This window comes from Macrotis lagotis, chromosome 1, assembly GCF_037893015.1.
Source record: "Macrotis lagotis isolate mMagLag1 chromosome 1, bilby.v1.9.chrom.fasta, whole genome shotgun sequence".
NCBI lineage: Eukaryota > Metazoa > Chordata > Mammalia > Peramelemorphia > Peramelidae > Macrotis > Macrotis lagotis.
In genome coordinates, this window is record NC_133658.1 from 78,188,601 (window position 1) to 78,215,499 (window position 26,899).

Genomic DNA, 26,899 nt, shown 5'->3' on the forward strand with positions numbered 1-26,899 from the left:
CTTATTGAGAATGCCTCTAGCCTCTCCCCATTGAATTTAATGCTTGTTGATGGTTTCAGATAGCTACTACTTATTATTCTAAGGAACAGTCCATTTATACCTACACTTTCTAGTGTTTTTAGTAGGAATGGGTGCTGTATTTTGTCAAAAGCTTTTTCAACATCTATTGATATGACTATATAATTTCTGATAGGTTTGTTGTTGATATAATTGATTATACTCACAGTTTTCCTAATATTGAACCAACCCTGTATTTCTGGGATGAATCCTAGTTGGTCAAAATAGATTATCCTAGTGATAACTTGTTGTAATCATTTTGCTAAGATTTTATTTAAGATTTTTGCATCTATATTCATCAGGGAGATAGGTCTATAATTTTCTTTCTGTGTTTTAACTCTTCCTCGTTTAGATATCAGCACTATATTGGTTTCATAGAAAGAGTTAGGCAGAGTTCCATCTTCCCCTATTTTTTCCAAAGAGTTTATATAGAATTGGAACCAATTGTTCCTAAAATATTTGGTAGAATTCACTTGTGAATCCATCAGGACCTGGAGATGTTTTTCTTAGGGAGTTCAATGATGGCTTGTTGAATTTCTTTTTCTGAGATAGGGTTGTTTAGGTATTTAATTTCCTCTTCATTTAACTTGGGCAACTTAGATTTTTGTAAATGTTCATCCATTTCACTAAGATTGTTAATGTTATTGGTATAGATTTTGGAAAAATAATTCCGAATTATTACTTTAATTACCTCATTGGTGGTGAATTCACCCTTTTTCCTTTTATGATACTAGCAATTTGGTTTTCTTCTTTTTTTTTAATCAAATTGACCAGAGGTTTATCAGTTTGATTTTTTTTTCATAAAAACCAACTGTTGGTTTTATTTATTAATTCAATAGTTTTTTTGCTTTCAATTTTATTAATTTTTCCTTTAATTTTTAGAATTTCTAATTTGGTATTTACTTGGGGATTTTTAATTTGTTCTTTCTCTAATTCTTTAGTTGCATATCATTGATTTCTTCTTTCTCTAATTTATCCATGTAAGCATTTAAAGATATAATATATCCTCTGACAGCCACTTTGAGTGAATCCCTTAGGTTTTGGTATGTTGTTTCATTATTATCATTTTCTAGGATAAAATAGTTAATTCTTTCTATAATTTGTTGCTTGATCTACTCATTCTTTAAAATGAGGTTATTCAGTTTCCAGTTCTGGGTCTATATCTCCCTGGATCAATATTGCATATGATTTTTATTGAATTGTGATATGAGAAACATGTATTCACTATTTCTGCCTTTCTGCAGTTGATTATTAGGTTTTTATGCCCTAGTACATGGTCAATTTTTGTATAAGTGCCACGTACTGCAGAGAAAAAGGTATATTTCTTTCTATCCCCATTCAGTTTCTTCCATGTCTATCATATCTAGGTTTTCTAACAATCTATTTACCTCTTTAACTTCTTTCTTGTTTATTTTCTTTCTTGTTTTATTTTATGATTCAATTTATCCAGATCTGTAGTTCTTTCACCTTCTCCTTTAAGAATTTGGATGCTATCCCATTGGGTGAATATATATTCAGTATTAAAATCACTTTATTGTCTATGGTACCTTTTAGGAGGATATAGTTTCCTTCCTTATCTCTTTTAACACTATCTGTTTTTGCAGCTGCTTTGTCTGAGTTAAGGATCACTACCCCTGCTTTTTTTCACTTCAGCTGAAGCAAAATATATTTTGCTCCAAACTTTTACCTTTACTCTATATGTATCTCTCTGCTTCACATGAGTTTCTTGTAAGCAGTATATTGTAGGATTCTGGTTTTTAATCCACTCTGCTAGTTGCTTATGTGTGAAGGGAGAGTTCATCCCATTCACATTCAAAGTTATAATTACTAATTCTTTATTGCCCTCCTTGATATCTTCCTTGTTTGTATTTTCCCCTTCCCCCTTTATTAGTATTCCACAGTATTTTGTTTTTGAATACCACCCCCCTTCAGTGTGTTTGCCCTACTATATCAACCCCTCCCCCTTTCTTTCCTCTTTCCCTTTTCCCCCTTTCCCTTCTCTTCCTACTGTTAGTTCCCCTTTTTTCTCTCCCCCCTTTCTCCATTCCCACCCTCCCCTTTTCCCCTTTTAATAATTTAAAGGTGAGTTTTTTTAAAGTTAACTGAGTATGTGTGTGAGTTAACTTTAAGCCAAGTCTGATGAGAAGAAGATTCAGGTGTTTCTCATCTACTCCCTTCTTCCCCTCTATTACCACAAGTATTGTACCTCTTAATTTCATGATATTTACCCTATTCAATTCCCTCCCTCCTCTGTCTCCTTCCTGTCCCCCTTTTTAAGGAGGAGGTGTTTTTAAATCATTCTGAAGCATAGAAAATTTTGAGAATCCATCACTTCTAGCTAAGTATATTCTATCTAATAGAGTTACAGTTCTTGAGAGTTATTAGAGTCTTTCTCCCAAGTAGCGTTATAGCCAGTTTCATTCCATTGGATAGCAGTCTCATGGATAGGTCATGCATGTCCATCACTTCTGGCTAGGTATATTCTTTCTGTTAGAGTTACAGTTCTCAAGAGTTATGAGAATCTTTTTCCCCATGCTGGAATATAGCCAGTTTCAACTTATTGGATAGCATTTTTTTTCTTTACCCCTCCTTTATTTATTTATTTGTTTGTTTGTTTGTTTGCTTGTTTATTTATTTATTTTAGCTTTTCATATGTCTCTCAAACCTCTTGTTTGATATCTAGATTTTCTGTTTTAGCTCTGGTCTTTTCATCAGGAATTTTTGGAATTCTTCCATTTTGTTAAATGTTCATCTTTTCCCCTAAAAAGAAAGCTCAGCTTTGCAGGATGGTGGATTCTTGGTTGCATTCCAAGCTCCCTTGCTCTTCAGAATATCTCATTCTAGGTCCTTCAATCCCTTAATGTTGATGCAGCCAGGTCCTGTGTAATCCTTGCTGTGGCTCCTTGGTATTTAAATTGTTTCTTTCTGGTTACTTGTAGGATTTTCTCTTTTATCTGATAGTTCTGGAATTTGGGCACAACATTCCTTGGTGTTTTCATTTTAGGATCTCTTTCTGGAGGGGATCAATATATTCTTTCAAAAACTACTTTGCCCTCTGATTCTATGATATCAGGGAAATTTTCCATCACTAGATCCTGTAATATTAAGTCCAGGATAATTTTTTTCTCTTCAATGTTTTCAGGAAGTACAATAATTCTCAGGTTGCCCCTCCTTGATCTATTCTTGAGTTCAGTGGTTTTTGCCGATGAGGTATTTTACATTTTCTTCTATTTTTTCTATTTTTTGATTGTGTTTAATAGTCTCTTGCTATCTCATGAAGTCATAAGTTTCTGCAGGCTCCATTCTTTTTTTAGAGAGGAATTTTCTTCATTTACCTTTTGCAACTTCTTTTCTAATTGGTCATTCTATTTTTGAAAGAGCTTTCAATTTGATCAATTGTGGTTTTGAGAGAATTGTGTTTTTTGAGGATCTGAGAGAATTATTCTCTTTTTGTATTTGTCCAATTGAGGATCTGAGAGAATTAGTCTCATTTTGTATTTGTCCAATTGTATTTTTCAATGATTTATTTTCTTGTTGCAAGGTGTTGACCCTCCCAAATTTTCCAATTGATTTTTAAACTTCTTTCTTATTTCTTCAAGGAAGTATTCTGTACTGGAGACCAGATCATACTCTCCTCAGAGGTTCTAGGTCTCCCTGAGTTAGGTCTTTTCCTTCCCAGAATTTTTCTATGGATCCACCTTTTCGCTGACTTTTCTCATTTTGCTAATACCTTGAGTTGGGGAGGGACCGGTTCACAGAGGTTTGGTGTTGGGATTCCTAGAAGCTTTACTTACTGAGTGTAATATCTCCAGCTGCCCAGTAGGAGGTGCAGGTTGCTTTCTCTGGAGTAAGATGGCCACTCTTCATAATCACTTCAACATAGAGAATGTGGTCTAGTTATGATATATGAGCTCCCTTTAGCAATCTAGTACCCTAATCTGTTTCTCTTTGATTTGTTTTTTTTTTCCTTTAGGAACTGGGTTGTCCTAAACACTAATGAAGGGGAGCAAGAACTGGAGCTTGTTTCCCCTTGGAAAGGACCAAACTGAAACTGGATCTTATTTATACCATAGACAGAAATCAAGTTCCAGTTTGGATGAGACCTCAGCCCAGATGCTTTCAAAAGAGCTAAAATGCTTATAACAATCTTTAACAGAGGAGAGACTTCTCTCTAAGCTAGCCTTCTGACAGAGAAGAGAATATTTTTTACAAAATGATATTAATAATCAAATGGTACAGCACTAAAATAAATTTCTGTAATTACAATGAGATCCTAGATATAAAAATAATTCTGGGAGGATGTGTCATTTTTGACACTTTTATATGTACTCAGAAACTCAGTTTTTTTTTATATTTCTTCCATAGTTATCAGGAAATAGTATACCTGGTGGTGGCTAGACAGTACAATGGATAGAGCACTGACCCTGGAATTAGGAGGACCTAAGTCTAAATTCAGTCTCAGACACTTAATAATTATCTGTATGACCTTGGGCAAGTCATTGCCTTGCAGAACTAAAAAAAACATAGTATACCTAAAGAGACTTTTCATATCATCCTCTACCAGTCAAAACATGTCCATTTGGTTTGGCACAGAGCTCTTGTGATTGTAGGGAATAAGATCATCCATGGACTTAAATTTTGTGACAGATGTTACATGTATATCTCTCAAAGTGCCACAGGACTAACGGTGTAGTGTAGAAGTAATTGTACACATTTCAAAAAAGGATCTTAGACAGTTGGATTATCTGGAGCAGTCCCCAGAAAATATACTGTGAATGCCTTTGAATGAAAAGCATAAAAAACAAGAACAAAAACAATAATATATACAACTTTTACTGTTGTTCTATACAAGTAGGAGACTTAAAAGAAGGGGAGACTTAAAAGCCTGGAATGTTTGAATGATTTGAGAAGAAATTCATAAATGAAAAGTTTTTCAATGTTATTTTTATTGTGTGTGCTTCAGAATCTTATAGCAAGGACTTTTTCTACCTAAGGAAATGGAACCAGTGATCCTGCCAATGGGTGAAAAACTGGCATGCTTAAAAATGAAAGCCTTCAACAACCACTTGATTGATTCTTTAAATTTTATGCTGAGGAAGCTGAGGAAGTTTCCACAGGCAATATGATTTCCCTTGAGCTAAGGACTATTTTTTAGACTTTTGAAATACAACCCAAAATAAGGATTTACAATATCCTGGACCTATTCAAGTGATGCCTACTGAGTGGACTGATTTCATGTACATGTAATAGGAGATCAGAAATAATGTGTTTAAAGCAAGCAAAGGTTACTGTTTTGCTGTAAGTATAATTCAGTTCATTTCTATTTAATTCAGCAAATAATTATTAAACACCTACCATTTGGAAGGTACTAGGTTAGGTTCTTGTGATACAAATGTAAAAAGTGACATGGTCCCAGATTTCAAGAAGTTTACCCTCTTCTAGGAAGAAACAGCATAAACAGATGTTATAAATAATATAAAATTCCTACAAAGTAATTTTGACAGATATGGAGTCTGAACAGAAAACAGAATTGCTTGATGCATCATTTAGATCATATCCAGGAAAAATAAGAATATTTTCATATGCTCAGAGAGTAGAGGTATCCATGTACCAGGTTATGAGTCAATAAATATTTGTTCAGCACCTACTATGTGCTAGTATACAAAGAAAGGTACAAAGTATACAAAAAAGATACAAAGATAGTGAAAGGAAAAGGTAAAAGACAATATTTCTTTCTGTGCACTCACAGTGTAATGGAGAAAAAAACCTTTTCCAGTATCTCTTATTGGAACTGTCTGCATGGATGACAGTGATGAGTTCAGGTCAAATAATCGGTATTTTTGTAGGTTCATTGTTTCTGTTGAGGTGCCTGTAAGGTCTTTACTTTCTGATTAGTTTTACTGTGATCAGTGTGACCTTTGAGATCCATGGTTTCCTCCCTTCTCCCCAGAGACTTTCCATCTGCTACTATAAAGAGGAAAAACCAATTATTGAGAATTATTTGGGGAGATTTTATAAGGATACCATGGTCCCAAAAGCAAAATTGTTTAAGCATAGATCATATCAGAGTAAGAAAAGTAAAGGATGCTGCAGGAGGACCTTATGGTTTAGACTTTCTCTAAAGAATATGATCTATCAGTGCTCCAGAGTACACAAGATTCTGTTTTAGGCAATTTTACAAAATGCTTAATATTTGTACTAGATGATGTGACTGGGGGAGGGGAAAAATATCTCATTGACCATTCAGGTCTAAATTTGTCCATTAAAAAAGAACAGAAAGTAGTCATTGTTTATCTAGAGAGATGGAATAAAACCATTTTTAAGCATATTTGACAGCTCTTACTTGGTGTCAATAAAGTAAAACTGTTCCCATCAAGGAAGTTGTTCTTTACCCTTTCTGACATTCTGGGTTGGTAAGAAGAAGAATTTTTTTTTGCTAGGATTAGCCTATAGATAAAAATGGCAGCATCCTTAGAGATATAGAAGAAAGTGTATCTCAATGGGGATCTGCTAGCCGGTAGATCAGTTATCTCTTTGGAAAAGTGCAGTAGAGTTCCTAAATCCAGGACAACAATCACAGAATCACATTCAAATCTTCAGTCTCTCATATGCCCCATTAGCGCTCAGTCATCAAGCACTTAGAACAGTGACTGGTGCATATTCTTCCAGACTCCAACTACTTTCCTAAGCTCAGCTCAGTCTTATTTCATTTCCCCTTACACATACATGCACATACATACACACACAGACACACACACACACACACACACAAACATACTCACACTCTCATAGAGTTGCCTATGCTTTCCTCTTCTGAAATTACTTTTTTCGTACTAAGAATGCTAAATTGATAATATAGGTATATATAATCTATGTTTTATTCACAATATGTACACATGTAATTATACTACATGTTATTATTTACAATTAAATATAGATAGCAATATATACTCTATATCATTAAATATGTACTATATGATTTATAATTATGTGTGTGTTAAATATAATGTTGGGATATATATATCAATATATTATTTACTTGTGTATGAATATTGTTTACTTCCTTCCAAGCAGATTCTTTTCCCCAGTACCTGATGTCTGCCTCATAGTATAAATATAATAAACTTTTTTTTGATTGATTGATTGATTGGATTCAGTTTAGAGATTTTGCATTCTCTGGTGGTATATTAAATTCAGATGTAATATATGAAGTACCTATTATCACATGACTATATGAAGTTGATCACTTCTGTAAGCTGATGCTAACATGAAAGACAACATAGCATAGGCAGACTTGAAAGATTTTAAAAAGATAAATCTTTTCACACTTCAGAGAAACATTACCTATATTTACCTATATTTGAAAAAAATACACAAAAAAGGTGCTATATTTCCTCACTTTCAGTCCTATTTGCTATATAGAACACTATAGAGTGGCTTGACTATGTGTGTGAAAGTCTCATAAGCAATTTTCCTGTACCCCATCCCTTGCCTTTCTAATACAGTCTTTGTACTACTGCTCCTAAATAATATAAATGTGTGTATATTAAGATCCAGGTCTGAAAATTGCTTTTATCTGTTCAAACACAGATATTTGTGACATTGGAAATCCAACTTGTCCAAAACAAACCTGATTATCTCTTCTCCAAATCCCTACCCTACATTTTGCAATTTCTTTACACAAGACTACTCTCCTTCAAGCTAACCGAACTATCAATTCAAAGTCATATTCAGTTCTTCATTTTTCCATAACCTGGTTTGAAACTACATTCTCAGTCTTATTTCATAATACCTAGTTTCCCATACAGGAGATAAAGTTTCAGCCAAAGAGAACTGCTATTGACTGAACATAACATCCCATCTTCTTCATTTGTTCATCTTCTCAACCTATCTTTCTAATCCAATCAATCAACCAATCAACAAACATTTAATTGCCTAATGTCAGACATAATGCTAGATGGTAGAGGTATAAAAATCAAAAGTGACAATAATTCCTATATTCAAGGAACTTTCAGTCTAGCCAAGGGAGACAATGTATAATAGATATATAATGTATGTAACAAAACAGCACATGAATAAGTTGTGATTGGGGAATGGAGGAGGCATTCTGAAATGGTGAGATAATATGACTTTCTCTGCATTTAAGAATCCTAAGCTTCCTCTCAAGTAAATTTCCTTCTCCTGAAGTTTTCTCTGTACAGTCAATCACCCCCATCCCATCCCTAATTCCTCCAGAGGAGGAACCCTACTTGAATCCAACCAGTAGGCCCATGACCTCTTCCTAATTGTCATTAGGCAAATGGGCCACTCAAATCACTTACAAGAGAATAAGGTCATCAACTGTAATCCTTCTAGTAAGATAATGGCCTTACCTCTTCCATTGCCGTTACTTCCTAGATTCTACAGGCAGTTTCCATCTGTTCTGCTACTATGGCCTCCAGATCCACAGGTATTATAATTTAACCTGCCAAGTATTCCAAGGACTCCCAGGCTTTATCATACTTCCAAATTCCATATCATAAGAAACCCTTTATATCTGTCCTGCAATTAAATCCTCTTATTTGTGTTATCTCTTCTAATTCAAATTTGAAGTCCTTAGATTAGTTAATGCCCTGTTTATTTGTATGTCTAGTTAGTAACAATGCTTAACATATAATGAGTTCTCAATAAATTCTCTTCCATTATAAATAATTTTTTTCCAGTTTCTTCATAGATGTATTTATTAAAGATGGAATGGGAGTAGAATAAGAGAAAGAGTCTTGAATTTAATCCAAAGAGAAAAAAATCAGAGGAAAAATAATTTCATTTGTAGATGATAATACTTCATTGATGAAATTCCTGACAGGAGACACACATTTTCAGGGACCAAAAGACAGGCACTCTGAAGGTTGTTATGACTTTAGCACGCAGTGTTTCATTTACAACTCACACAACCATTCTCTCAGTTTTCTGACATCTTCAGAATACATATTTACAGTCTAGTTAAAGGATAGAACTCTTATGGGGAGGTATTGGTAAAACAGACAATGGTACCCATAAGAAATACCTCAGTCCCCTTAGAATTGTCTATCTTGAAATGTAATATCCACATTTTTTCCATAGTAAGGTCATCAGGGGCTTATGGAAACAGGTAGTTTCAAAAAAAAGACTGTAGGAGATGATTATTTTTTTCTCTTTCTCTTTTCAAAATGATAAAAAGCTTAACATAACTCTAGGCTTTATATAAGTTTGAGTAATAATCACCATGATGGATGCTGGTCCCAGAAGCCCCTGGAGTAGGTCTTAGGAATAAATGACTAAGAAAATACTTTGTACACAACTTTGACTCAGTAAAATGGAAAACTTAAATTGTGTCCACATATACATAAAATCAAAGAGCAGTATCTCTGGTTAGACTACTCTATTCTCAGACATATTATATGCCACCATGGCATTGAAAACCTTTGTCTAATAACTGTGCTCTTAAGTTTCTTACTTTTAATATTTCAAATCTGTAAACATTTAAGCACCTACAATATAATAGCTTTAAAAAACCCCAAAAATACCACCTTCAAGGAACTTATAGCCTGCCATTTAAATAGGAGCACTAACATTATTATTTAGAGGGTAGAGTATATGCTTCCTGTATTCTTCTAAAAATTCACTGGAAAAATAAAATCTTTTCTGTCTTCCCAGCATTTTGTAGCAACTTTAAATACTTGATTCTTTACTTGCCTCAAGATAAATTCACAGATGTATGCCAGGCACACCTATTCACCACTCACAGTTTCACAAATAAATGTCAAATGATACCTGAATCTAAAAGAGGAGTTATCATACTATTTCTCTAAAGACATCTATAGTCTCAAACCCCTTTAACTTTAGATTGTTCACCCAGGATCATAATCTCCAGAGACACATTCTCCAGAAGACAGACAGAATTATGTTTGGGATGCTCAACCTTTTAATATCTATTCAGACTCTAGGGTATTTGACATTATGAATGTAAATAAGAACTCTGAATATTCCAATTGAATATTGGAGTCACCAGATTTCTATTGATAAAACAGAAGCTGAAGAATATTCAGCTTCACTAAAGGGACAAAATAAGTAACGTTCTTCTAGCAGAAGGCAGTTTTAGTTCTTACCATCTCAAGTTTCATATAGTCAACATGGAGTGGTAATTTTTCTTTAAAAACAAAAAAGGAATCAGTGTTGCAAATGACTCACAGAAGTACCACTTTTTCTTGACCAATCATGCATTCCTAGAACACAAAATTCTTCATATCCTAGTGAATTCCTGTAAAAATTTCATTGATGTGCAACAAATACAAAAATGCATGTCAACATGTTTGAATTCAGGTTCCATAGGGCTAACAATTGTTACTAGAACTAATGAAGTGGCCACCTAGGAATTGAATGAAAATAGAGTCAGTGGAGTAGGTCCACATATTCACCATGATTGCAGCTTATGTAAAGTACGCAAGTCAAATCCATTCCTCACAAAGTAAAATTCAAAGGATGGAGGGAGGGAGGGACATTTTGAATAATTAAGAGAATAGGATTTGACAAAAAGATACTTTCTAAAATACAGATTTATGTGAACAGTAATCGAAATTCAAACTTGACACATCCTTCTGATTCACAATCAGCGATGTGCTGGTAAATGTGTAATAACAATCAACTCTCTGGAAAAATCTGAAGTATTAATATTTCCTATTACTATCTTAAATGTGGAAAATCAATAAAATAATAAAATATATACAAAACTCCCCTAACCATACTATGTAAAAGTTATTTTTTTCTTTAACAATTTTGGACAATACCTTCTTACTTCTGTTCAGTGACTCCTCTCTTAGGTTTTCTTTTGTGTTTTAGGGATACAGCATTCCTGTTTTGGAGTTTTCCATTTTTAAGGAGCAATCTGTAGCTTATATTTTGTAACCCCCCAAATATTTGACATTCAGCATGCATAGAGAGTCAGAGATTCCAAGAACATAAGAAGTCTTTCTGATTTCCAACTTCAAGGGAAGATGCACTGTTACAGACTCCCTCCTGGGAGGAAGTCTCTGGAGGGAAAGAGATTGTGGAGAAAGTAACATGTAGAGGAGCTGGCTTTTCAAGTTTATTTCCAACTTGCCACACTACAGACTGCAGAGAATTTTTACCTTGGGTTAATATCAGGAAATGTCTCTGAGTTTTGCTAAAATATCTTTCTCCCAGGGGAGAAGTATTCACTTTATTTTTTGTCATATATACTAATTCATGTAACTTCTTAGATTTCCATTTGCTATTGTGCCTTAGATAAATCAGTTTATTCATATTTATTACTGAGATGGTCTCTGTTTAAAGGGTTTTGGTAGTAGGAGAATCAAACCTTAGGATATAGCTTGGGACATTCCTTTCCAAATAAGTATAATGTTCCAGAAAATTGCCTAAACTTAAAAATAATTTCCCTCAGATTAGCAATATTAGGGTGGGGGTGGATACATATAATTTCAATCCAGAATCTACTCTCTTGTAGAGAGAACAGGATAATTGGGGCAGCCCAGCCTACTCTGATCAAAAGAATGAAGTTTGGGGCAGCCCAGCCTACTCTGCTCAGAAGAATGAAGTTTCAGAGAGATTAAATGATTGGTTCTGATAATGTATCAAAAATATTTTTTTTTAGGTTTTTTTGCAAGGCAATGGGGTTAAGTGGTTTGCCCAAGGCCACACAGCTAGGTGTCTGAGACCGGATTTGAACCCAGGTACTCCTGACTCCAGGACCAGTGCTTTATCCACTATGCCACCTAGCCACCCCAGAAATATATTTTAAATCTCAAAGCATTCTATGTATATTTGGAGTTAGCTTTGATTTCAGTTGAATCACTTACACACACACACACACACACACACACACACACATACACATACACTAAATCTATGATTGGTTATAAAATGATTGATGCTTTTGGTCAGTCATGTCCAACTCAACTATTCCATATGAAGTTTTCATGTACAGATTTTGGAATGGTTTGTTATTTCCTTCTCTAACTCATTTTACTGATGAAAAAGTTGAGTCATAGAGTAAGTGATTTGCTCAAGATCATATAGCTAGTAAATATTTGTGGCCTGAATTGAACCCGAGTTTTTGAAGATGAGTTTTCCTGACTCTAAGCACAGCATTCTAGTCATAGTACTACCTAGTTGCCTAAAATTAGTATTACCTCAATTTCAAGTTTTCTCATTCAAAAATTCTTATCTCTACTCCATCTGGTACTAAGAAGGTACATACCCTGACTTGGTCAAATTTAGATTTAATAATATAGTATACCTTCTGATCTTTTAAAATATCTTCAGATCCACTACCAGGGTGTACTTTGAAAGTACATTGATCAGGGTTCAAATGAACTTACAAAGCCTACTATGTTTAGAAAACTTACCCATATATAGCAGGTTAGCCTGCAACAAAGCATCTGCATCTGGAGCTATTAGGCCCTCTGGAATAAGATCTACATTGGTCTATCAGTGTTTAACCATCCTTCACCTACCTAATACCCCAACTCCATTAAATTTTCCTTTGGGGGTGGGTGGGTGGAGCCAAGATGGGTATAGGAGAAGAGCCTCTCCTAGGTGCTCTCTCCAAAATATTTCAAAAATATTAAAATTATGACTCTAAATTTTCAAGAGACAAAACCCACAGAAGATCCAGTGAGGAAATTCTCCAGCCCAAGGTAACTTTGAAAATAGTGGGAACACTCTGTTCCATGGGGACAGAGGGGTAGCCCCACCAGAGTGAAGAAACTTCAGCCTCCCTGGAATAGCCCTAGGGGACCTGGGAGCCATGACTCCCAGCAGCAGGAGCAGTTTCCTGACCTGAACCCCGGAGAGCACAACGCACAACTTGGAAGATCAGCAGGGAAACCTCTTCCAGAGCAAGCACAAAGCCCAGGCCCCTCAGCCTGTCATGGCACTCAGAAAGCCCAGATGCAGCAAACAGAAGCAGGCTTGTGGAGCCGGTAAGCAGGAGCCTCTAGGCAGCTGCACCCTGAGTGCGCAGCCCACCTAAGGTAAGGAAGTAGAGGGAGACTTCCAGGGTCTGTCCTCTGTCCCTGGAATATTACTCTGGGGCTCTGACCACATTCAGATCCTGATCACAGTCTAGGCCCCCCATAGAACAGGGATTCCCCCTCAGCCCCAGGGCAGAGGGGTGCACTTGTGATCATTCACAGACCAGGAGAGCAGTTAGAGCCTCACACACTGAGGTCCTTATGGGGGTGTCCCAATAAAACTCAAAATGCTCAGGAAGTGCCCCCAAACCAGGCACAGGCTGGGGAAATGAGTAAAAAGGGAAAAAAGGAACCTAACCATTGACAAATACTTTGTCTATGATCCCAAGGAGTATCAAAATATTCAATCTGAAGATGTGGAAGTATAAGCTTCTGTAACTAAAGACTCCAAGAAATATAGAAGTTGGGCTCAGGCTATGACAGAGATCAAGATATTTTTGAAAATCAAGTAAGGGAGATAGAAGAAAAATTGGGAAAAGAAATGAGAGAGATGCAGGAAAGACATGAAAAATGAAGTCAGCAGCTTAGTCAAGGAGATCCAAAAAAATGCTGAAGAAAATAACATGTTAAAAATCAGCATAAGTAAAATGGATAAAACAGTTCAAAAAGGTATTGAGGAGAAGAGTGCTTTAAAAAGCAGAATTGGCCAGATGGAAAAGGAGATAAGAAAGCTCTCTGAGGAAAACAAATCCTTCAGGTGTAGAGTGGAGCTAAAAGAAGCTGATGACTTTACAAGAAATAAAGACAATACTTCAACACCAAAGGAATGAAAAATTAGAAGAAAATGTTGAAACAACTCATTGAAAAAAACAACTGATCTGGAAAAAAGATTCAGTAAAGATAATTTAAAAATTATTAGGATACCTGAAAGTCATGACCAGGAAAAAGAGTCTTGACCTCATTTTGAAAGAATTCCTACAGGAAAATTGCCCTGATATCCTGGAAGCAGAGGGTAAAATGGAAAGTGAGAAAATCCACCGATCTCCCCTGGAAAGAGATCCAAAAACAAAAAACAACCCCCCCCCCCCCCCAGGAATATCATAGCCAAATTCCAAAACTCCCAAGTCAAAGAGAAAATATTACAAGCAGCTAGAAGGACACAATTCAAATATCATGGAGCTGCAGTTAGGATCACACAGGACTTAGCAGCAACTACATTAAGGGCTCCTAGGGCTTGAAATATAATATTCCAGAAGGCAAAAGAGCTTGGAATGCAACGAGAATCAACTACCTAGCAAAACTGAACATTCACTTCCAGGGGAAAAGACAGACTTTCAATGAAACAGGGGAATTTCAAATGTTCCTGTTGAAATTACCAGAGCTGACCAGAAAGTTTGACCTTCAATTACAGGACTCAGGTGAAACATAGAGAGCGTGGACAAGTAGGGTAAATTATGAGGGACTTAATGATGATAAACTGTTTGCTTTCCTGCATAGAAAAATGATACTGATAATGTTCATATGAACCTTTACATTTAATAGAGCAGGTAGAAGGAGCTTTTATAGATGAAACACAGGAGAGAGCTGAATTTGAAGATATAATATATTGTAAAAAGGGAGTCAATGGCTAAAAGGGAAATATATGGGGAGTAAGAGAAAGAAGAGGTGGAATAGGCTAAGATGTTTCATATAAAAGATTTTTTTTTTCTAATGAGCTTTTGCAATGATATGGAAGGGGGAATGTGAGGAAATGAAACCTTCACTTTCGCCAGAAAGGGCTCAGATAGGAAACAGCATATACATTCAGTAGGGTATAGAAATCTAGAGTAAAAAGGAGAGAAGGGGGCAGGGGAAGGGGGGGATGTGGGTGATAGAACAGAGGGTAGATCATAGAAGAGAATAGTCAGATATAACACATTTTATTTTTTTTACTTTTTATAAGGTGCTGAGATTGGGTGACCTGCCATGGGACCAGGTGGTTGCTGGCTCTCTGGGGTGGTATGTGGGCTTGGGGCCTTTAGGTCCCAGGGCTGGTGCTCTGTCTGCTGTGCCACTCAGCTACCCTATAGCACATTTTAGAAGAGGGACAGAGTGAAAGGAGACAGAAAATATAGTATATGATGGTGGGGAGGAATAGATGGAGGGAATTACAATCAGCAACAGAAACTGTGGAAAAATATGGAAGTAATTTCTGTGATGTACTTATGATAAATTATGTGATCCACCCAAGACAGAGTTGATAGTATCAGAACACAGACTGAAACAAACTTTTTTCCTCTTTCTTTTACTTCATTCCTCATGAGGTTCTATATTTTTGTGGGGGAGGGGTGTTATGTTTACTTGTAAACAAGAATATTTTAGTAATGTATAAATAAAGTCATATCAACCAAAAAAAAGAGAAACCAGGAGAGATGGGAATTCAGGGAAGCATGGAGGGATTTGCATGAACTGGTGCTGAATGGGATGAGTGGAACCAGGAGAACGTTGTGCACCCTAATGGGGTTATTATCATCCTTGATGGACTTGCTTATTCCATCAATGCAACAATCAGGTACAATTCTGGGCTTTCTGTGATAGAGAATAGCATCTGTATCCATAGAGGGAGTTGTGGAGATTGAACAAAGACCAAGGACTATTATGTTTAATTTAGAAGAAAAAAAACTTTTTCTTATTATGTAATTTTGCTATCTCTTATACTTTATTTTTCTTCCTTAAGGATATGATTTGTCTCTCATCACATTCAACTTGGATCAATACATACCATGGAAACAATGTAAAGACTAACAGACTGCCTTCTTTGGGGGTGGTGAAAGGAAAGCAAGAATAGGGGGTAAATTTATAAAACTCAAAATAAATAAAATTTTTCCAAAAAAAAATTTTTCCCTCTTGCTCTACTGCTCACCATCATGCAGATAGACACTTAAGTTGAAAATGATAGGTTATATTCTCATTTCTTTCCACTCTCCAATGTCTTTAAAATATTGTGATCTTTAAGGAAGCCCGACTGTAATAATGAGTTTGCAGAAGTTATAGAAAGCTGCTAAATATTGCTTAATGGTGAGGAAGTCTAGGTAAAGGGAACATGGTATACAGTTATGTAAATGAAGAGAAAATGGAGAAACAACAATATTTTGGTTCTGTCATACCAACAAAGTTAAAGGGAATACTCTTTAAAAGTCAGAAAATATTAATGGTGGTAATTCAAGATGTATTAAAAAATTCTGTCCTAAAGATAAGATTATTCCCAAGATTTATTCATTCTTTCTCATATTTATTAGAATTTTTATGAAAATGAACAGCTCTGGGACGGCTAGGTGGCATAGTGGATAAAGCACCGGCCTTGGAGTCAGGAGTACCTGGGTTCAAATCCGGTCTCAGACAATTAATAATTACCTAGCTGTGTGGCCTTGGGCAAGCCACTTAACCCCATTTGCCTTGCAAAAGCATTAAAAAAAAGAACAGCTCTAATATTTAACTTAATGATAAGAAAAATTTTAAAACCCTAAACTTAAAGTGGTAGATTGTATCTTTTAATAAAACATCTGCCCCAAACATATCAATACCCCACAATGACAGAACCATATGATAGAAGGCAGAACAATACAGTAGAACAAATGCCTCATCCTAGGTAATATCATTCAAATTTGGACATGGCACTTAACTTCATTCAAAAAAGTGATTTAGCTGTATCTTTGAAATTATTTATAGCTTGCATATAGAAGGGTACTGGCTTTCGTAACAACTGTATTAATTGAAATTTCAATGTGAACTTTGATTCTACTTTGCTACATAGAGATAACCTTTTGATGGACTATTGAAGCAGAACTGGGGTGTATTCAAAAAACCCTAAAATGGTAAAAGCTAGCTTCTTTTTGTCTTCTTTCTGGCTATATCTGAGAAAAGGAGGTATATTGGATGATAATATCCTTCATATGACTAGTTTCAGTTCATCCATAAACCTAGTTTATATTGGTTCTTCAAGAAGCAACCATATGAACTTTTAAAAGGTTCATGAGAAGGTTGGCTACAACATAATGAAAATTTTAACTGTAGGAATGTTTACCCACTTTGAGAAAATCATGGATCCTTGAAGGATCAAAGAATTGTTTGGAAAAGGACATAGAGCTTTGAGAGATTGTGAATAATCATATTTTTAGTTTTATTATTATGTGGTTAATTTAAAGTTTTTCTATCATTAAAATAATTTGGCATTCGTGGAACAAATTCAGTGTGTTTAAAATGTATAAACTTTGTAGTGTATTGTTATGGACTCCTTGTTGATAATTAATTTGAAATTTTTGCAATACTACTGGGGATATTGTCATTTCATTTTCTTTCTATATTTTTGCCTCTCTCTGATTTAGGGAAATCATATTTGAAACAATGTTTGTATCATAGGACTTGGTAGATTCACTTGTTTTTGTACATGGCTTGTATAATATGATAATTAATTGTTCCTTGAATATTTGACATAATGTAATGGGAAATTCATTTGATACTTTTTTTCATTGAGTTAATTTACAGTTTCCTAAATTTCAGTTAATTTAAATTTATCTAAATATTCATTAATTTTATGTCATCAGTTTTATTGACAGTTTTAAAAAGTTTCTTTTAAATGTCCTCTATCATTTCTTTTGAATTTTCCTATGTCATTTTATTAACGTAATGATATTTTTGCTCCAGTTTTGCTCTTCTTACCCTTGATTTCAGGATTCTTATTTTTAATGTTCAATCAGGGTTTTGATTGAATAATTTCCTAATTTTTATAATAATATTGACCAACTTATTGATCTGTTCTTCAAGTTTTTTGTCAATGAAATACCATTATAAAGATATATATTTCCCAATAAAGATTGCTTTGACTGCATCCAAACATTTTTTGGTATGTCGTCTCATTGTTGTCATTTATTTTAATGAAATTATCTTTTATTTCTATATCTTGCTTTTTTGATCCACCAATTCTTTAGGATAATGTTATTAAGTCTCTGGTTGATATTAATATATTTTAATGTGTTTTTTTATTTAATATGAGATTCATTGCATTGGGGGAAGTTAAGGATTTTTTTAATCTGGCTTTTTTTCACTTTATGAAACTTTATGCCAATACATGATCATATTTTATAAAGTTGCTGTGAACAGCTGGTTCACATATAAATATACACATATCCTGTTCCTATTCAATATTGAAACTCAAACATTCCTATTCACATTAAGGAGTTCATCATATCTAATTTTTATAAAATACTATCCAGATACTTAGATCCTTAATTTCCTCCTGGAAGCATTGTTGAGATAATTTGAATGGTAGACTTGATAATGGGGATAATATAAACTTCTTCCTTCTCTTTACAGTTTTGATTTCTTACAAAATGCTTTAATATTTTGAGACACTTTTTTTGTTCTGTGTTTTCTGGAAGTTAAGAGTATTCAATATTTCAGTGATTACTTAAAATATTTTACTAGGACACTAATGCATTGTTGGGTGGTGTTGTGAATTGATCTAACCATTCAGGAGAGCAATTTGCCCAAAATGCAATAAAACTGTGCATACCCTTTGATCCAGCAATACCATTGCTAGGTATATATCCCAAAGAGTTCAGGAAAAGGGGAAAAAGACCCACATGTACAACAATATTTGCAGCAACTCTTTCTATTGTGGCAAAGAATTAGAAATTGAGGAAATGCCTATCAATTGAGGAATGACTGAACAAGTTATGGTATGTGAATATGATGAAGTACTATTCTTTTATAAGAAATCATGAGCAGATATCAGAAAATCCTGGAAAGACTTGCATCAATTGATGCTGAGGGAACTATGTAGAACCAAAGAACACTGTACTTGTAAACAGTAACATTGTGAGATCAATTATGATGGATGGAGTTCCTCTCAACAGTTCAGTGATCAAGGACAATTCTGACAGACCTATTGTGGAAAATATCACCAACATTTGAAGTCTGAGCAAAACATACTACATTCACTTTTTAAAACTTCTGTATGGTTTTTCTTTCTTTCTCATATTTTCCCCCTTCATGCTAATTTTTCTTTCACAAAAATGATTAATATGGAAATGTGTTAAACACAATTGTAAATGTTCAACTTACATCAGATTGTTCACTGATGTAAGGAGGAGGGAGGGAAGAGAGAATGGCAGAAAAACATGAAACTCAAAAGTTTGCAAAAGGATGAATGATGAAAACTAACTTTCCATGGAGATAGAAAAAATAAAACAGGGAAGAAATAAAACACTGGTTTAAAATTTTTATAAATCGCTGTTTTATCTAGAAGATTGTGGGCAATAATTTTGTCTGTAATAATGTTCTAATTCTAGTCATAGTATCACAGAAAGTTACAACTGGACAAGACCAAAGAGAGCAAGCATCTCAAAACCCTCAGTTATATAGTTGTCTATTGAATTTAAAGACAATCCCACTGATCAAATTAATGGTTGTGTGACTTGTAAAATTATGTTTATTAGAATGGGGAGCATACTGTGCAAGACATCCTTCTCACATGCCTTTTCCAGAAATACCTCATGGTCTGATTTGATAGGAAGAAGAACTATTGGTGATGGTCTAAATACTGTGTGAGTCTCCTGGTCTTTAAATTTGTTTTTCTTCCCTCCCATAACAGTAAGGACCTTGGAGCACCATCAATGCCTGACAAGTACCATCATGTGATTTCTGGTAATATAATGTGGTAATCAGATATATCCAAATCTATATCTCTATGGACTAATGGTCTCATTGTCTTTTATCACAGACTTTCCACCTTCAATCATGCCCCCAAAATGCAAAGGTTTTGGTTTCTCAGAAGCTATCCCGTGGGCCATGGAAATAACACTGCAAGATTGCTAATTAGCATTCTTTATGGTCAAAATTATGATCTATCTGATCTTCTTTGAACCTTTGACTTTCACTCTTGATTAAGGGAAACATTCTTGGCAAATGTTTTCACTCCAGTCAGTCTTGTACTAGTCCAAGAATTTTACCTCTAATGGAACAATATGAAAGTCCTTGTTAATCAAGACCCCAGATCTGAAAACCAACAAAACAGAATCAGGGTCCTATTTCATTATTTCTAGTTGGGATATCCAGGTAACTTGAACTTTGAACATTCTAAATTTTTTCCAAAGTAAACACTTGGGGCCCCATGAAGACTCTGCTAAAACATCAAGAGCATCCCAAGAGACAGGGGCTGTAACCAAAGGTGAATCATCTTGCAAGGGATCTGCATCCCAAGTTTCAATTATGAGCTTTTTAACTACAGTAACTTTAATATATGTTATTGGAGCTGGAATTACCACAAATGTTGGTACTAGACTGATCTTCCAGTGGATCCTCTTGAATGGACTTAAAGTATGCTCACTCCAATTACAGGGCCCTGAAAGTATCCTGTAATGTTATTTTTTTTTATCATTACCTTGCAATTTGCACACCTACTCCCTTCCTTGGATGTGGTAGCCTGAGAAACCCACATTTTACAGATGTCTGAACTATGAAATAGAAAAGTAAAATGACTAGCCCAAGATGATAAAGTTACTTAATGGAAGATCTAAAACTTGAATTTAAATTTTTGGTTCCAAGTCAAGTGAGCTTTCTATCACACTTCCATCTTTCCAGATCACAAATTCCAACAAGGATTATAACAGAAAAATAGTTATCCAGATATTACTGTACCTTTCCAATATGGAAAAATGCATTACTTCATGAAACAATTTATTCCAATTTTGGATTTCCCTAAAATGATGATAATGTTGGTTGATGATTGATGATGATGATGATAAAATATTGAACCAATTAATAGTAGTTTCAACTTGTATTTCTATAAAATATTTCCTTACAATAAACCCATGCATTTATAGCACATAACCTAGTACAGTGGGGGGATCACTAAATTTGCTGCTGGAGTATCTGGGTTCAAATCTTAGTTCTGCTTCATATAAGTTGTGTAATCTTGGGAATTTCTTTAACCTCTATGGATCTCATTTTTTTTCATCTATAAGACAAAAAGAATGAACTAGGTGACTCCCAATATCTCATCCATCTTTAAAACCATGTTTCTATGGTTCCTATGTCCTATGGACATTAACATTTTCAAGATGAGGAAACTGAGGTTTAAAGGTAAAATAATATACTCATAGTCACACATCTAGTGAATTCCAATGGAAATCAAACCCACTTCTTCAAATGTTGCATTCTCTTTCCATTGCATTGTGCAATCTTCCTTATCTTTAGCATGATAAACTTTATTTTTTCTTGGATCTTTTTTATTCTGCCTTTTATAATTTCTTCAATCTTCAGTGATCCATTTAAGGTAATGTTTCTTTTTATTCTATTCCAGACTTCTATACAATAGGACAAATATTGCCTTGATTCCCTTCAACATCTAATAATTATAATTGCAAATTTAATCATTTTTGCTGTCACATCATTTCATGAAAATATCAATGAAAGAAAATCTTCACTTTGAAAAGTTGCAGATGAATAATGGTACTTATCAGACATTACAGAACATTATTAGGTGGCAACATACACACATACACATATACATATTTATAGAGTGGAAGGAAAGAGTCCATTCCATCCTTCCAATCCCTCTTGGGCAGTCGAAAGGTGGAAATAATTACTTTCCATTCATAAGAGTCAAGGCATAGTTTGAAATCAGAAATGAAATTTTTATATACAAAGAAACCTGAACCCTGACTAGGAACTAGTTGAGCTAACATACCAAAACCTATTCCTAATTTTACTTTCAGTCTAAATTTCAAGATGCATTCCTTTGACCATTTTTCCTACTGGAAAAAATACTAAATCAGTTAATTAGATCTTTTTTCTCAACTGCTTTTCCCATTCTGTTAAGAAAAGTGACATGTTACTTGTATAATATTTTGAACATTGTGTCAATAGTAATCTTTCCTTAACACATATCAATCTGTTTCCTTGGCTTCCACAGACTAATGATTGAATGGACATAAATTCTGGGGTGCACCACACACACACACACACACACACACACACACACACACACACACCCCAGAAATGTTATGGTTCTTCACAAGTCTTTCATTACCTTTTCAAAAAATTCAATTTTCTTATCTAACAATGAGGAATACTGCTAAACTCTTGGGTTAGGATACTGTATTTATTTATTCTTCTCCTCAGACACCTCATAATTCTAGATTTGTACAAGTGGTCTGTAATAGGCATAGTCCAGGGGGTACCCAATCTTCAAGATTACTCATATTAATGGCATTTGTATATTTCTCTATTTGGGTGACTCAGAAGGAAAATTTCTTTATACTTAGATTTTAACTCTGGTATAGCATCTCCTCAAAAGAGAGGGGACATTAGGAAGGTTTTTCAATGTCCTATGTGATTCTGATAGGAAACAGGTATTTTATTTCCTACATACAAAATAAATGCTAAAACCTTAATACATATAATATATATTGATAACTTATACAATAAGTAAATTATAATTAAAAATTGCAGCAACCCTTTCAGAAGATCTTGAAGTAGTTACACACAATCTAATCTGTGCTGCCATATTACTCCTCTGTTCTGTCTGTCTGTCCAAGCACCTCCCAGACAGCTTTCTTACTGGTAGTTATCTTCTGCAATGAAAAATCTGTCCTCATTGCAAGCTGTATTCTTTTAATGAATGTTCTCTCTAATTCACAGGACCACCTTAAGGATTAGACAAATATACTTCAAGAACCATGTTCTGTCATCTACTCAGGAAATAAAACGTATAGAAAAGACAGCCAATGGTCCATGAGCAAGCTAACCTACTTGAGTCCATATTAATATATATATATATATATATATATATATATATATATATATATATGCATACACACACACATATTTATGGAGTGGAGGGAAAGAGTCCATTTCACCCTTCCAATCCCTCTTGGGCAGTCAAGAGGTGGAAATAATTACTTTCCATTCATAAGAGTCAAAGCATAATTTGAAATTAGAAATGGAATTTTTATATACAAAGAAAAGTGGACCCCGGCTAGAGTACAGATGAATTTTTTGTCATAGATTACCCCTTCATGCCCATATTTTTCAAACACTTTATGGTAGGAATACATTATCTCTTTGCCCAAATACTGAACCACATGCCTGGGGGGTCAGAACAATTCCTATTCAAATTGATGAATTCCAAAGTTTTGTTTAGATTCTCCAGAAACCTGATGTCTCATTTCAACATTTTCTTGTTTCTGTTTTAGAGATGTCTCTAGTTCTTGGAAACTCAAGAAATTGTCCAAGTGGTAGTCACTGGATATTCCTAGAATTGATGCTATAATTATATGCTTAAAGAAGGTATAGACCACTGAATCCAAAAAAAGATACATGCAAAAACCAATTTCCTTTCAGAGAGAGACAGAAAGAAGAGAGAAGGGCAAAGAGAAGAAAAAAAAATCAAGCAAGATATTATTTATATTTGTTCCTTCCCAGAGAAATTTCTTAAGAAATAGCTCAGACTGAAGTGTTTCATGGTCCCGACATGTTAGCTCTTTAAAAGGCATACAGTGTGTATATTCTTCAGTCCATTAAGCAGGGGCATGATTTTATAAGGCTTGTTATTTGTCCCTGGTGGCAATGAGCCTTAGACATGTGACATAGCTATTTTCTTCTGTAATAGAAAAAGTCAGTCTCATTAAGACTGGAGCAGTATTTCTAAATATTTTTTTCTTTAAAATGCTGCTTAAATTTTCCCTTTGATTCATGCAAAATGAGAGCTCAAATTTGACCACAAAAATATTTTTAATGGTGGGAATTTATTTGACTGCTCAGGAATAATGAGCCATATCAAGCCTATTTCCTAACTGGAAAAATAATATTCATATTTTCCACTACTTCAGAATCACAGATTCTCAGTAAAGTAACTCATCTAGTCAAATTCATGCCTGAACCTTTTCAAATGGTCATCAAGTCTTTGTAGCTATGGTGCAGGTCTCCCACTTTTCCCTTCCAAATCCTTCAGGAAGATTTTTTTTTTCTTACAGTCAATATGAATTGACCTTTCTGCAAACTTGTACTCATTACTCTTACTTCTGTCTCCTAAGACCAGGGAAAACAGATATAACTACTTTTCCATAATACTCTCCAAATAATCAGAGCTATCATATCTTACTTAGGCTTACTCTTCTGAAACTGACATACTTCAGTTCTTTCAAATTATCTTCAGATGGAATGGTTTTCTGTCCCTTTATCATACAAATGCTCCTTCTGTGTAAGTGGTCTAATTTTTCATCATCCTTCCTAAAACCCAATACCCCAAACTGAAGAAAATACTCAGAAATAGTCTGAGCAGTATATTTCAAGCATGAAGTAATTGCTTCTTTACTTTTAGCCTTCTCTCTGTTTATTATCTGCAATTTATCCTCTCTCTCTCTCTCTCTGTATATATATATATATATATATATATATATATATATATATATATACCTTATTTGTATGTATTGTTGCATATTGTCTTTCCTGTGTTAGATTAGTAGCTCCTTGAGAGAAAGAATTCATTTGCTTGTTTGTCTTTCTCTATATTCCCAGAACTTAGCTCAGTGGCTGGTATAGAGCTAAATAGTGCTAAATAAATGTTTGTTGATTTATGACAGACTGGAACTTGACTTATTCATAGACTCCTATGAATATGGGTTAGGCTTGCATTGACCTTCATATCTGTGGTGTCACTATTTTACTTCTATTCAGTTTGCATTGTCCTTAAAACTTCCAAGTCATTTTTTTAAATGAGCTGCTCTTTCACCGAACCTTTATTTGTGGCATTGATTCTCTGAACAAAAGTTCAGGGCTTTACATTTATCCTCTATTAAATTCCATCTCATTAAACTTAATCCATTGTTACAACCTGATAATATCTTTTTGGACCCCACTTTTGTTTTCCAGTATGGGTCCTCTAACTCTTTCAATTTCACAACATCCTCAAATTTAATTACTATACTATCTAGACTTCCTATCAATTAACTAATTAAAATTCTGAATGAAATCAGAAAAAAAATTAAACTGTTTTAGCACTATACAAATGTTATCTTCTGCATGAGGTTTCCTTTCAGCCACTAATGGTCTAATGTTTGGTTATATGCTCCAAATTCCTCCCTCTAACTTTCCTACCTTTTCTCTATTTTATATATTTTCATATCTGTATATTTTCATGCTATTTACCATTAAAATATAAGCTCCTGGATAGCAAGGTCCATTCCATTTGTGTCTTTGTGTCCATAACACCTAGTATATAGTAACTACTTAATGAATAGTAAATGATTGCTATATTAATCACCATTCCTTGGAATCAATCATTCAACCAGTTCCAGAAGTAGTTAGATGGTACAATGGCTAGAGCAATAGTTCTGGAGTCAAGAAAAGTTGAGTTCAAATTGGCCTTAGAAACTTGATTCTTACTAGCAAGACAAATCACTTAACTCTGATTGCCTCGCTTCCAGGGCCATCTCCTGATTCATCCTCTAGCCATTGGACCCAGATGACACTAGAAAAGAAAGTGAGGCAGGTGGTGATTTAGCACAGCACCCCCTCCCTCAAATACAATTCAGTTGCATGTCATGGTCATCTTCAAGAATAAAAGACAGGGAGGGGCAGCTAGGTGATGCAGTGGAGAGAGCACCGGCCCTGGAGTCAGCAGTACCTGAGTTCAAATCCGCCCTTAGACACTTAATAATTACCTAGCTGTGTGGCCTTGGGCAAGCCACTTAACCCTATTGCCCTGCAAAAAAATAAAAGACCTAAAAAGAAAAAGAATATAAGACAGGGGCAGCTAGTTGGTACAGTGGATAGAGCACAGGCCCTGGAGTCAGGAGGACCTGAGTTCAAATCTGGCCTCAGACACTTAATAATTACCTAGCTGTGTGACCTTGGGCAGTTCACTTAACCCATTGCCTTACAAAACCCTTTTTTAAAAAAAGGGATAAAGGACAAACATCATCCAGAAATAGATCCAATCTAGCCCATTCAGTCAAGTCCCTTGTATGACATTGGATAAGATCCTCCATTTCACCAGATACTAATTTTTTTCATTTGTGATATTAGGGGAAATAAGCCCTGATGTTTATTTAACACCTGAAGCCTAGAAATCACCAACTAAAATTTAAATTCTCAATTATCTCTAAAATAGTATAGTCCTGGTGGGGTTACCTTGATAACATGATGTCAACAGAAATAAAAGATAATGTTTTGAACTTAGTCACTTTGAATATGAACATAAATCAATCAACTTTTAGCAACCTTTTCACTGGACTTGAGAGTCGTGATGCAATTGCTCAACTAGTTACTAATGGTGTCCAAATGATATTCTATTCTAAGACCTTGGGAATTCATAACTAGGCACAAAAACTCAACATATTCTATTCCTCCTAAAAGGGCCATACTCTAAGCAGAGGAAATGTTCTTCATATCAGATCCATTTGATGCTTCTGATCTTTGCGTTAGTTCTTTTTTTTAGGTTTTTGCAAGGCAAGTGGGGTTAAGTGGCTTGCCCAAGTCCACACAGCTAGGTAATTATTAAGTGTCTGAGATCAGATTTGAACCCAGGTCCTCCTGACTCCAGGGCCGGTGCTTTATCCACTATGCCACCTAGCCACCCCTTTTGCATTAGTTCTTGAAGGTTTCTGATATAGATGCTATCTCTAGGGATACTTACAGCTGATAGAGCCACTTGTAGTTTCTAGAGGAAAAAAAAGTATCCTGCCATTGGGGAGGGCAAAAAGGATGGAAGGGTAATTCTAGAATTTAAACAGATCATTGCGTCAATTCATTGTTGTTAAAGTAGATGGAAGTCAGCACTTCTAACTTGGAAAAAATATCTTTGGAATTTTAGTAGGAGCATCTGTAAC